Raw genomic sequence first — 14,016 nt, 5'->3', positions numbered from 1 at the left:
AAAAGGAACTGAGGGAAATGGTAGAGTCTAAGAATAGACTCCCACCTGCCTTGAGGTGAGATTGATGAAACTTTCTAGAAACAAGTCCCTTCTGGCTCCTTGATGGATTTTGGCTAGGAACCCTCTCCTGCCGTTCTCATGGGAAAATATCATGAGGATTTGATTGGTTGGTTTATCTGCTTGCTTGCTTCTTTAGAGATGTATGTAAATTCCCCAGCTGCCTGTAAGGTAGGCCAGGAGGTAATGAGAAATGTTCAGGAGCTGGGAGACTTCACAGAACAGCCTTTTCTGTGTTTGTTCCCAAGAGATTTATCTTTCTTTGCCCTCCCCTCCCCACCTACAACCTCAGCCAACCCCACAGACAAACATGCCTCAGACAAGTCTCTCCGAAACCCCAGGGACCACATCCTTAAGGAACAGATAATTATACAGTAGTGACTTTTTCTCTGGCTAGCTTATCTATAATTTTTTATCCTCCTTGCTTTTTTCTCACTGACTCATGGCCCTTGTTCTTTTAATCCAGTGGAGTTGCTTCTGTTGCTATGCAAAACCCACCAGAGTTTCACTCCTCTTCATAATAGTCTCAGGACAAAATAAAAAAAAAAAGCAAAAAAAGGGGCTTTGTGTATTAAAGATGCAAATTATTTTTGAAAGAAAGCTAGAACTAGATTAACTCTGGATTCATTTGTGATATCTTCTAAAATTTCTCATGGATATCACTGTGCTGGAGGTCACTGGCCACTGAAGTTGATGAGTCTAAGTGTAATATCCCAGCATCTAGAGCAGGATCGAAGTTACACTGATAACCCAACATGAATTTGTTGAAGAAACAAAGAAAAATCATTATACACTGAAAACATGTGCCTTATTTACACAAAGTGTGTTTTAGCAATAAAATGTTTTTGAATAGAATTAAACATGGCTATGCTGGTACTCTGTATAAATAAGAATAATTGAATTATGTTTTAATTATTATGATATAATGCAGTGTGATATTTTAGAGATGAAAAGGCATTCTGAAATTTTCAAGCCCTGTTTTCTCTTGGTTATCACAGAAAGGAAAAAAAAATCTTTCCAAATAATATCGGTAAATCATGTAGCAATTACAAGGGATTGAATGGGTATTCAGGTCATTTCTAGAGTCAGTGCCTGGAGTGTTGGTTGCAGAACCTGGTGAGGCAGGACAGTGTCATTGCTTCATATTTCTGAGCCCTGTTCTGTGTGTTCCCTCACAGCATCCATCATTCTTGTTGTTCACTAAATACTAGGCTATCTCTTAGTGAATAAAAGATGCAGGGGAATTTTTCTGATTTAATTTACCCAACTTTTCTCTCTTCTTACCTTGAGGCTTTTGCTTTTATGCACAATTTGATTTGGTGGAAGAAATCATTAGCTCCCATTTCCTTTAAAAGAACAGCCTGATTTGGCCTGTTAAAATTCAAGCCAAATGTTCCATGAAATGGGGATTTTTCACTTCTACATGAATGTGAAATACCACTAAAGAAAATCATGACATTTTCTGCTTTTCATGCGTTCACATCTCATTGGAATATCCCACAAAGAAATTTGTCCAGAAACAATATTTGCACGAAACTCAAGTTCTCTTCTCTGTTCACATCAGTAGATCTGTTCCTGGCATCTGGCGATTCTGAGAGGAATCCTTTGTGTTAACAACACATCTATCCAGTATGTGAAATCTGCACAGATCTATCACGAGTGTTAAAAACTGACCCACTATGAACTTTTCAGCCAGGTGATTGATTTTATAATATCTAACAATGCAGCTCTTTTAAGGGATTCTGAATTAGCACAATTTTGAAATTAATACTTAAAAAAAACCTTACTGCAAAGTTTACAGAAAACAAATCTTGGCTTTATATTACCCTGTGCTTAGTCATAATACACATGAACTTTTGAGATCCAAGAGTTCGAGTCACAATTTTTCCTCCATGGACAGCTGCTCTAGAAATCAACTAATGACATAGACGCCATGAAGGTATTCTTCTGTTAGGAAAATCAGAGATAGAAAACACACATTAGTTTTCTCTAATGCTCATGCCTTCTTTCACCTTTGACTCTTTACTTTGCTGATTCACCAGTCTTAATACCCATATACTTCATTTTTTATTACCTTATACACCCATTCAATTTTGGTTCTAAGCAGTGAATCAAGAACCAGATGACAGAATCATTTACGCTTAGTGCAAAGGTCTCTTAAAATTACCCGATAAACCCCCTTCCTCACCGCCATTGCCACCACCATCATTATCACCATCAAAACACTATGGCTGAACTGCTTCTACAAGTCTAGTTTCACACATCCTTTCACTTCAGTTTTGTTTTCCTCTCATTTGAACGGCTGTCTGTTTTTTCTCAAGAAGAAGATTAAATTTATAATAAAAGCAGAAGAGTAGTGATGAACCTAGATTTATGGAAAAATGTTCTAAAACGCTAAGTATTCATTTATATCTTTCTATATCCCAAGGAGGATTAGAGGTGAATGATAAAACATGTACAAAACAAGATGATAAATATACAAAGAAAAAGAAAAAAAGGCAATAAATAGATTAAAGACTTCTGTCACATCAAACTGCAATTTCTTTAAAATAAGCCCTCAATAGTGCCCTCCAATTTTCTGATAAATCAGAGGACAGATTTAAGTAGCTATGGGCCACAAAAGTCATTTCAAAGGAATAATACAACATTAAGTGTGTTGTAGTTTCAGGTGAATGAATTCAATATACATACCTCTATAATGAATGAAAGGAGAAGAAAAACCATCAGCACAAACTTTCAAGGACATTTTTCTTTAAGCGCAAAAGTGCTCTAAACTTCCCTACCTATAAAATCACTGTTTTGACCTGAAACATCTTTAAATGAAAACATTGATTGTTTACCTGTAGTCACCTAAAAAATATGTTTACCTAAAGGGGACACACACACACACACACCTCCTGTCTACTAGTTCTGTCCACAGTGGCCGCAACTGGATAAGGTTGAAGCCTGGAGCCAGGGGCTCCATCAGGGTTGCCCGTGTGAGTTAGGGACCCAGATATTTCAGTCATCACCAGTAGCCTCCCTGGATGTGCAGCAAGATGAAATTAAAAACCCAGCCAGGATTCCATGCAAGTACTCACTATGGAATGCAGGCATCCTAAGTGGCTTCTTAACTACTAGGAAAAATGTCCACTCCAACCTGAAAGAGTCGTACTTAAGTACTCATAACTGGAACAATGTGCTGTATACCTGTAGTTCCCACCCTTTAGGTCTATCAGTTTGAATGGAGAGACAGACATGTATACACAAGGACAGCAGAGAAAAAACAAGCGAATAGAAGGATGCATTGAAGGATAGTAAGGAAAAAATAAGCTAATAGATCACTTGATATGATCAATACACTTGGAATTATAACAATTCACAAGGTTGTAGGTTCAAATCCTAGTCATCTACTTCTCCGTTGTTAGAATGGAGAATTTGCTTCTTAAAGCATGGATTTGATAATAACTGCAACATGGGTTTATTATGAACATTTTAACTTCTTGTAGAGCTTTGAATGAAGAGCCCCTTCTTGAGAGAACTTTTCTTAACTCATGTGACACTGTCATTTTCCCCATCAGAATCTCTCAGAACACATCCTGATACTTGCCTCAGGGTGCAAAACTTAGTAGACCCTCAACATATTTTTGTTGCATAAATGAACCAGTGATTGAAGGAATACATGCATGAATAAATCATGTACTTGGCCCATACTTAACTTAGAGCCTAGCCTCCTACTAATTTACACCATTGGCTAGAAAAATTCTCCCCTTGTTGTCACAAAGAAGTAACATTATTATTCACATTTTAGGTGAGTGCTATTGCAATGCTTTAGAGCAATGTTTGTCTCACTTCAGACCTTACAGAGTTAATGAAGATGAGACCAGCCTGGGTTTCCTCTAGTGAGGAAAATAACTTAAGCTCATAACATAGGACTTAGACCCTTGAATTAGAAATATTTCACAAATTGGATTTTGAATTATAATGGTTAGTACTTATTTTGTGATCTCTGTACAAGGTAATGTGTAAAATATGAATTCGCATGGAAGACAGATACACACTTGATTGTAGCAATTTTAATTTCACAATAACAGCGATGTTCAAATTTATAAGGTGAAGTGAGCCTTTCTGCTTTTCATTGGTAGATGCCTATGCCCAACCTAACCTATAAAATCAGTGAAAGCAACACAATGCATGAGAGTTGCATTTAGTCAGCAAACTTCTTTTTTAATGAAAAAGTGTATCACTGATTGAAAGAATGAAAAAAAACACATAAGATTTGAAGAAATTTTTTATTTTATCTAGGAAATAAAGATGACCTCAAAAGGGGAAACTCGGCATTTTCCACTTGTTATTTCAAAATCCTCATCATTAGTCTCTCGCTTGAATTTTCTACAGCTGTATTTTTTATTATTTGATATGAATATTCTTCACACAGAAACCACAAGAGATGTGCCTTTTTGTTTTTAATTGTGGGGAAAGGATAAGAATATCTCAGCCAGAAGGCATGAGGAATGACTAATTGAAGATTTGACTTCACCTTAGGCAATTTGAAGAAGAGTTCAAGGAAGGGTTTGGGATTCATTCTGGATCGAGTACTGTCTGAAACACAGGATGATTCTATGATTGAAATATTGAAATGAAATAAGAGAAAAATGACACTAGAATTGTTACTGGTAATTTTTAAATTTCTATAGAATTTTTGTTTGGAATTAAATAAATGTTTGAGAACTGTGTAGTGGTGATGGTTGCACAATACTGGGGACCACTGATTTGTTCATTTACAAATGTTTGAAGTGATCAAGTTATTGTTATGTGTGTTTTACCACAATGGAAAAGATTAGGTTGCTTTCAGAGGGGAAAAGAGAGAGATAATTTGGAATTAAAGGCACTATAAAAGGAGCATTTTCTGATAGCAACCAGTTTTCAGTGTCAGGGTGTTCAAAGATACATGATAAATATTGAGAAAGACAAGAAATTGTAAATACCAGCTACTTGGTGGTTTTTAGTTGTCACTGAATTAGAAGATCTTTAAAATCATGACACGTGGAAAGTAGAAATTCTCATTTTCACAAAATTTTAGAAATACAGGCTTTTGTAAAATGACAATAAATAGGGAGCTGAAATTTCTATTTTTTAACGGTTATATATTTCCATTACTAAAATATACATGAGCGTAGTGCATTTGACTAAATGGGTTTTCCTCCTATACAAAATGCTGCAGAGGATTTCTTTGTCCTTAAGGTTTGTCACTTCTTATCTTAAAAAAAATCATTTAAATCATCTAAAAATTATTTTTGATTGATTCCTATTACTCTTTAATTAAGTAGATACTAAACACCAATGGAAAAATTCCTTTATGCTTGGATATTGGAATGCTGGTGGTTTTATACGTTTATGTACAATTTAAACCCTTTTTTAGAAGATCAATTGGATAACCCACAGATTGTATCTCTAGTCTTTGCATTATTTTTTTTTATCATCCATCACATCCCGTCAGAGATGTGAGTGGGTTTTGGCCAGTTCCCAGGACCTCTGACAGACTTTCATCTTCACACACACAATTGTTTCCTGTGTGGGTAAGCTCCGGAACTGAAAAAAAGAAAAAGAAAACTGCTCTCCCACTGACTTGAAGGAGAAACTCCCAGCATAGTTTATGCATGACTTTTGCTGAAAACATGCATAACCTTGTAGCTTCTCAAACATGAAAGTTCCTGACTTCGTCATCATCATCTTCAAAGCACACATGGCCAGAAATACTTCTAAATATGCAATTAGCCTTTATTTCCATCTCTGAAGTTTCTTTTATTCACATGTGTGGTCCTCTCCCTCCTTCAATATCAGTGCAAACGTTTAGGTTTTTCACTTGACAGACAGCACACACATAGACGCCCACATTCTGTGCACACTTCTGAGATTGATTGTTAGCAGAGAATCAAGAAGCATGCCACTAAAAACATGGTTCAGGGAGGTCACTGATGTCACTTCCACAGCCACAGTGAAGCAGGGATTAGCTAATTTTCTCGAGATTGTTTCTCATGTTAGCTCTCTGTACTAGATTTACAAACTTAGACTAGGCAAAGCATTTACTTCACTACAAGTTCTCCCAGGTGTAGTTAACAGGTAATGTGTTGCCTCTTTTCTTTCTCTCTTTTTAAAATTTTATATCTTTTTAGTATTATTATCATTTTATTATGCAGTTCAATAAACTCTGGGATTTCCCTTACCCCCTCCTCAATTCCCCTCCTCCTTCACTGAGCTCCCCTATATTAATACTATAGTATAGTCCTTCATACACAGTCATATATCCATCATTGGGGGCATGGACAATGGCAGAGAGTCCAGCATCCTATTGTCAAGATATAGTAAACAATATCATTGAGAGTCCATCTTTGTCTGGAAGTAGATAATGCATGCTGCATTCTATCCTTACATATGGATATGACAGTCTCCATTACACAGTTATTATACATCCCCTTAAATGAAAAGCCACAATACAATAGAAAGAAAAATAGAAATTTACAATGCCATGAAGTTAAATAACATGCTACTGAGTATGATAATCTCTATTACACAGTTACTGTACATCCCCTTAAATGAAAAGTCACAAAACAAAATCAACAACAGGAAGAAAAAAAAAGAAATTAACAACATCATGAAGTTAAATAATATGCTACTGAATCACTAATATGTCGCGGAGGAAATAAAAAAGAAAATCAAGAGTCTTCTTGAAGAAAATTATACTACTGTATGATCAATGAGTCATTGAGGAATTTAATAAAAAAGTGTTTTGATGAGACGAAACTAAAAAAAATTAAGATATATGTGACATAGTTTCCACTGATCTTTGTTGGTGAGATATATCTCCTGTAGGTAACAAATATTTTTTCCACTTCTTTTCTATCACCAGTTTTTTATATCACACAAAGTCTGCCCATTTCAACTTGAGATAACTATCATATGACTTAAATAAAGCCCTATAACTGTAGGCAGAATTTATACCTCTAGTAGTTTTTGAACCTAAATAACAAATAAACAATCAATGATTTGGATTATTTAAAATTATGAAACTGTTTAAAACTCTAAAGATGGCACAAGTCATTCATACAGCACAGTAAACATTCATTGAATAATTCAACTCTTTCTTGATTATAATCATCTTTTAAAGATCTATTTATATGTTTATTTGAAAGGCAGAGTGTCACTGAGAAAGGAAGACACATAAAAAAAAGAGAGAAAATGATCTTTCTTTTAGTTTCCTCTCCAAATGCTAGCAACAGCCAGTCGGGTCAGGCTTAAGTCAGGGGACAGAAACAGCAGTTCGCTACGCAGGAGGCAGAAACTTATGTACCTGTTGACTCTCAGGCAATATAGCAGGAACTAAGGTGAAACGTTTTCTGACTGAAAACTTTGACAAAAAATTCAGTCATATCTGACTGCTAATGAGGTGACTTGAGAAGGATGGGGGTCTGGTTTATAGAGGAATCAACCATGAAGTTGTGGCACTGGAGCGTTCAGCTCCACCCGCAGAGGTTTTGGGGAGGGGACGGGGAAGGGATTCACCGACTCTCCTGTAACTGTTTCATCAATCATACTTGCATAAGGAAGTCTCCAGAGCCTTATAGAACAGAAAGCTTCTCGTTTGGTGAGTGCTCCTTTATCCCGCTCCCCATCCCCAGTTCTATCCTATATGGCCATTCCGGAGTTTTATCCTCTGTAGTCATCTGGCAATGGGAAGCGAAACACTCTCTAGTGATGCGAGACACTCAAGCCAATGATCGCGGCTGAGGTGGGAATCATGGGCCCCTCATAGCGCAGCACTTCCGGAAGCTTCTGGGAAAAAAGATGAACAAGTCACATACATGTTCTGTGAACTGTTTGAAGCCTCTTCATACATGTCCATTGTTGGGTCACAAGTACAAATTACAATTTGGGATTTACAATTGGTGTCTGAAGTACAATATTAATGGGTAGAGCCAGGAATCTGTAAGATTCCTACCACATTTAGACAGTTAGTGTCATGATTGAATTAAATGGTAAGACAACAGATGGTGTCCAAAAGGAGCTGAAATTCCTCACATCTAGCATATTTAAAAAGTGATTTTTCAAACGCCCTACTTCGCAGATGTTTTATTGTTATTATTTTGCAATACCTTCCGAGTGAGTAAAGCTGCAGCCTGCAGCACCGTATTCCATCTGGGCACCAGTCCGAGTGCCAGCTGCTCCATTTCCAATCCAGCTCCCTGTTAACATGCCTGGGAAACGAGTTGGGCCCCGAGGGGAAGGCTCCTGGCTCCTGGACTGGGACTGGCCATTTGGGAAGCGGGGCGGTCTCCCCCTCTTTCTCTATAATTCTACTTTTCAAGAAAATAAACCTATCTTAAATAAAAGTATCTCAAAGTTATAAACTTTTATGTTTGCTTTCAAATACTACGTTTTTATGCTTCAATCTAAAAAACAGGCAAGTTACTCCAAAACTCAGTGTGCTACAGTTTCTATTGTGTCCAGGAACTGTGGCTCAGGTAGCGGCTTATTGTTGGTTCAGCTTATAACAAGATCTAAAGGTCATTTCCAAACTTCTCAATAACTTTTCTGAAAGTAGCTAGGAAGACAAAGAAGAAACTCAATGTTTACAATATCAAAAAAGTGACTGGAAAAAGATGCACTGCTAAGAAGATCTTAGATAATTGGCTTTAATTAGAAGGAAGTTCGACTGAAGAAAACTTTCTTAGGCTCCAACTCATAACCTCAGTTTTGTAGTATTTATTATGTGAACTTGCTACATGGTATTTTTGTAATACTTATTTCCACAAACTTTTTGAAGTTCCTTTGTTTGCATGGACTTCATTTTGGTTTTGCACTAAAATAAGCTTGTGTTTAAATTTTGTTTTCCAAACATTTTTTTTTTTTGAAAAGCCCTTGTATGGCTCTCTGACAAGATCTCAAACATGTAATAGTGAAGAGTTAGGTGGCAACACCTGCCCAAGTGTATGCCTCATCCTCACTGCAGCTGCTTTCAGGCAAGGAACACATGATCCTGAGAAAGAAGCAGAAGAGGTAAGAGCTGGTTCCAGTGTGACAGCTCAGCTTCTCCCTGCATCCAGATGTAAAGGGAACTTCCAGATGTCTCAGAAAGATAAACAAGGTAGGTTTATGTAAGTATAAATACACTTTGAAAACCAAGCATTTTTTTCTTAATATGAATTTTTATGAACTTTTTGAATACTCCTCGTATGCACCTGCAAAACTTTTTGCACCAAAAGCCTTATCTTTGAATTCTAATTTTCCACGAACCCTTTTTGATAAAACAGTGCCCAACAGAAAACTTCATCCTGGGCATAATTTTTAAAAATCCTACTGAGAAACAAGACAGGAGTAGCAAGAATGTTTAGAATGAAAACTTACTTGTGAAAGTGACCATCTGTAGCTTTAAGAAAGGAATTCACCAAATATTTGGCTATCTAACAAACAGCAAGGAAACTGCTCTTCTACAATGCAGGAACTAGAAGTTTAAAAAAGATAATAGGCTTAGATAAAAAAATTAACAGGATTGAAAAAAGAGAGAAACTAAGCAAACAATGCAATAATAGCAGAAAAAAAAAACTAGTAGAGAGGTTGGTAGTTGTAGGCTAAGTCTCTTCCGTTCCATTTGAGGTGCTGGTACCCTATATTGGCTCCAGTTCCAGCGACTCCAATTCCAATCTAGTTCCCTGCTTATGTCCTGGGAAGGCAACAGAGGAGGGCTCAACTTGGACCCCTGCACTACATGGGAGATGTGGAAGAAGCTCCTGGTTCTTGGATGCTGGCTTTGAATTGGCCTAGCTTCGGCTTTTGCAGTTTCAGGAGTGAATCCCGTGGTTAGATTGCCCTCTCTGCTTAACCTTTTTCTCTGAAACTCTACTTATTAAGAAGAAATAAAATTTTTTAATAGTAGTAGAGTTAGTATCCACACAGTATGCATTACCTAATGACCACAAAGATGCATTACCTAATGACAAAACTGAGAAAACGAACAAAGCAGTGAATTGCAGCAATGAATGAGTAAGCATTTTAGCAGATAATAATTGACAATAATATAGAATAAATGAATGTTTAAAGAAAAAGCTATGTATAGTGATTGGATAAAGTTCCTTCAAACCAGCAAGGCCTAGTGAAACACATGGAACTAACAATAACAGAGATTATCTATTACTCCCAAATTGTAAGTAATGATGGAATAGCAATTACTCAAACCGGAGAAGACAGTGGAAACGATGCTGTAGTAGGTGGGGCTGGAGGGAGGAAAACTCAGGCACTAATAAACTGTTTCAACAGGGAGAAACCTGAAGAAATATTCTACTCTTCTCAGATATTTCTTACTAACAACCCACAAATGAAAATGTGTTAAGCTAATCAGTTATATACAATCATAAAGCGTATCTATTCAAAGCATAGAGGGGAAGAACAGAGAACAGATCTGTGGGGAAAATGGAGAACATTCAACCCAATATTGAATGTGGAAGGAAAACAGAAAAGCCACTGTAGAGGTGATGGTACATCAAAAGGACAAATGGCATAGAGCACACAATCAAGATGCTATGGAAGATTTCCTTAGCAAGGTGTATCTTGAATGGGATTACCAGATTTTATCCAATGTTAATAAAGAAGATACTTAAATCAAAGTGGGAAAAGTGCAAAGTAATATCATATAGGATTCAATGGGCTTGGCACTATGGCTCAGTGGCTAAATCCTCTTGCCTTGCATGAACCAGGATCCCATATGGGCACCAGTTTGTGCTCCAACTGCTCCACTTCCCATCCAGCTCCCTGTGTGTGGCCTGGGAAAGCAGTAGAGGACCACCTGCAGCCTTACACCTGCACCTGCATGTAAGAAACTCCTGCATCCTGGTTTCAGATAAGCTCAGCCCCGGACATTGCAGTCACTTGGGGAATTTACCAGCACATGACACATCTTTCTCTGTCTCTGTTTCTCTCTGGAAATATGCCTTTCTAATAAAAATAATTTTTTTTAAAGTCACATAGGATTCACACAGGACAATTAATTTTCAAATTGAGAAAATTCTAAACCTTTTCAATCTGCATAATCAAACACCAAACAAAACTAAAAATAGTAATAATTACATTGTTTGGAAGTCAAGCATTTCATACTTAACCAAATATCCCTTTATGTATAAGGGAATCGGATATAAATATTCACATGTGAGTGGGCACAACAATTATAACCTTTATCTATTTCTCCAAAATATTTCTTAAATATGCATTTCAAGATAGAAAATGATATGAACCAGAAAGTTTATGTTGTGGAAAGGCTGAATTTTAGCACTAAACCAACTTACCCAAATACCAAACAAAGTATAAATGTCAAAATATTCTCAGAAAACTGTCAAATATGACTCTATAACAGTAAGAGAATATAAATATAAGCTTATGTAAGTAGAGACTAGGAGAATTATATTAAATTTTCACTTCATATATAGGAATTCATTGTTGATTATGACAATAAATATAATAATACTAGTACTTATATTACTACTTTTGAGTGCTCACTGTAAGCTAGAAACATTTTTGAATAGCCTACATTAACAAATTCATTTTAAAATAAAAATTTCTAATTAATTTTCATGATCATCCATGAAATTTAAAAATGTGTTCAGGATGCCTAAAGAAATAAATCTTTAAAGAATCATGAATATCAGAATATGTGATATTATTTTAAAAGCCAATATATGTATATATCCATATGTATTTAATCTCCAAAGACTGTTTAGTAGTAATCATTAATTATAGTAATTATATTGAGTAAATAGGGTTGAGTGACTTTTAAAATCTTTATTTGAAACGCTTCCTTCAATGAATATGTCCCCACTGTGTAACAAAGGAAAAGTAAATATTAACTTTTAAGAAAATAATAACAAACATCTTTAAATATTAACTTTCTCAAAAAATTGTTACACTACTTCTAGATCAGGCAATTGAGGTTCTTTTCTCTCCCAAAGAAAAATGTCTGCTCAGTGGGTTTATATATGTCTTCCTGTGAATAAACTAATGATGTTCTACAAGTATCTGCTTTTTCATCTGTATCACATAGAGACAGATGGAAGGAGAGTCCACGTAGAAGACGAGGTCTCTTTTTAAGGTGCCGATCTTGGAGTTTTCACTTGTGAATGAGTAAAATTCTCAGCCTACAGCATTCCAAGATTAAGGTATTTGGAAAAAGTGTTTAAACCAGTCATTGCCAGCTAACCACATCTGCCTGAAAGAAAATGTGTTAAAGCTTCCATTTAATTTGTAATATTGACCCAAATGGCTTCTTGGTCAAATACGCTCACACGGAAATGAAGAGGGTTTAACAGCATTTTATTTATTTTTTTCTTTAAGATTTGTTTTTTATGAGAAAGGTAGATTTACAGAGAAAAGGAGAGACAGAACAAAAAAAAAAGTTCTTCTGTCTATTGCATTCCCCAAGCAACCACAATGGCTGGAGCTGAGATGATTCAAAGCCAGGAACCAGGAACTTTCCTTGGGTCTCCCACGTGGGTACAGGTTACCAAGGGTTTAGGCCATCCTCTGCTGCTTCCTGCCACAAGCAGGGAGCTGGAAAAGAAACAGAGCAGCTGGGTCACAAAACCGTGCTCACATGGGATTCTGGCGCATGCAAGGCAAGGACTTTGGCCACTAGGCTGCCCCGAAGCCTTCATCTTATACTGAAGTACTCGGGTTTAAGTCATGATTTTAGCTCCTCCTTCTAGTTTCCTGCAATTACACACCCTGGGAGACAACTCAAGTACTAAGTTCTTTACCAATCACTTAAGAGTGATGTACCTTGCTTCTGGCTGTGGTCTGGTATAACACTGGCCAGTGCAGACATTTGGGCAGTGAAACAGCAATTATTTCTTTCTCTCTTCCTCTCTCAACATCCGCCTGCAACCTTGCAAATAAATAAAAGAAAGAAAGAACATCTAAGAAAAATTGAACACATTAAGAATAACAGTCTTTGGGTATCAACTGTGCTTCAAGTGTTCCTACATTATTTCAAGCATTGAAGCCAAGATTGGATTGAGGAAAACAAGGCTCAAAGAGAAATACCGTGTGCAAGTGCACATGACTTACATGTTGTGAACTTGACTCTGCAGCAGTTTGAGCACTGCACTGTCCTGTCTGTTCTAGGCCGGGAGGACCTGCAATGCACTATTCATTTGAAAACTGCTGTATGGGCAGTCATGAGAAAACAAGAAATGACAGAAGTCGAATTTTTTTTTTCAATTTCATCCTTTAAGTTAGCAAGGTTCAAATTTCTTTGCCATCATCAAGGCTGGCAGAACTCACAGAAGCACATTTTATTGAGGCAGACACCTGACCTGGGGCTCTGGACCAGGCTGACATTCCAAGAGCTCCAACCTCCAAGTGACTGTAATGTGCTGGAAAGAGGTGCAAGTCAAAACCACAGTCAAGTTGCATAAATAGTCATTATTTTCATTTGTGAAAGAACAAAGTAAGAGAATTTTGATTTATAATCAGGTATCACATTTCCTTTTAATGTAGAAAATGGGTACTTTTGTTTCTCCTCTCAGATTAAAATTTATTTTTGCTTTCTTAACTTTTTCATATTTTCCTGTCAACTGCTATACTTACTTTAACTTTCCATACTTTTTGTTTGTCCCTAGAATATTCTAAAATAAATACTAAACTCTTGAATCAATTGATCGATCTGTCTATCTATCTATCTATCTATCTATCTATCTATCTATCTATCTCACTCAAAATTGGCATTGACACGAAGGGCATGGTTGTGTAGAATTTTTGTTTACAAGAAGATGGGCCAGGAGGAGATGATAAACCTATCTGGACAGTGCAATTTTAGAATGATGCAATGGATTTATAATTTCTCGACTTTTTGGCTAAGATCAAGTTAGAATGATGCAATAATATAAGTTAGAGATGAAGATCTAAAACCTTAAGCAATGCGAATTTGAATTTTTA

Source organism: Ochotona curzoniae, unplaced genomic scaffold (assembly GCF_017591425.1).
Source record: "Ochotona curzoniae isolate NIBS_2020 unplaced genomic scaffold, NIBS_Ocur_1.0 contig_2210, whole genome shotgun sequence".
Classification (NCBI taxonomy): domain Eukaryota; kingdom Metazoa; phylum Chordata; class Mammalia; order Lagomorpha; family Ochotonidae; genus Ochotona; species Ochotona curzoniae.
This window is presented reverse-complemented; position numbering follows the sequence as displayed.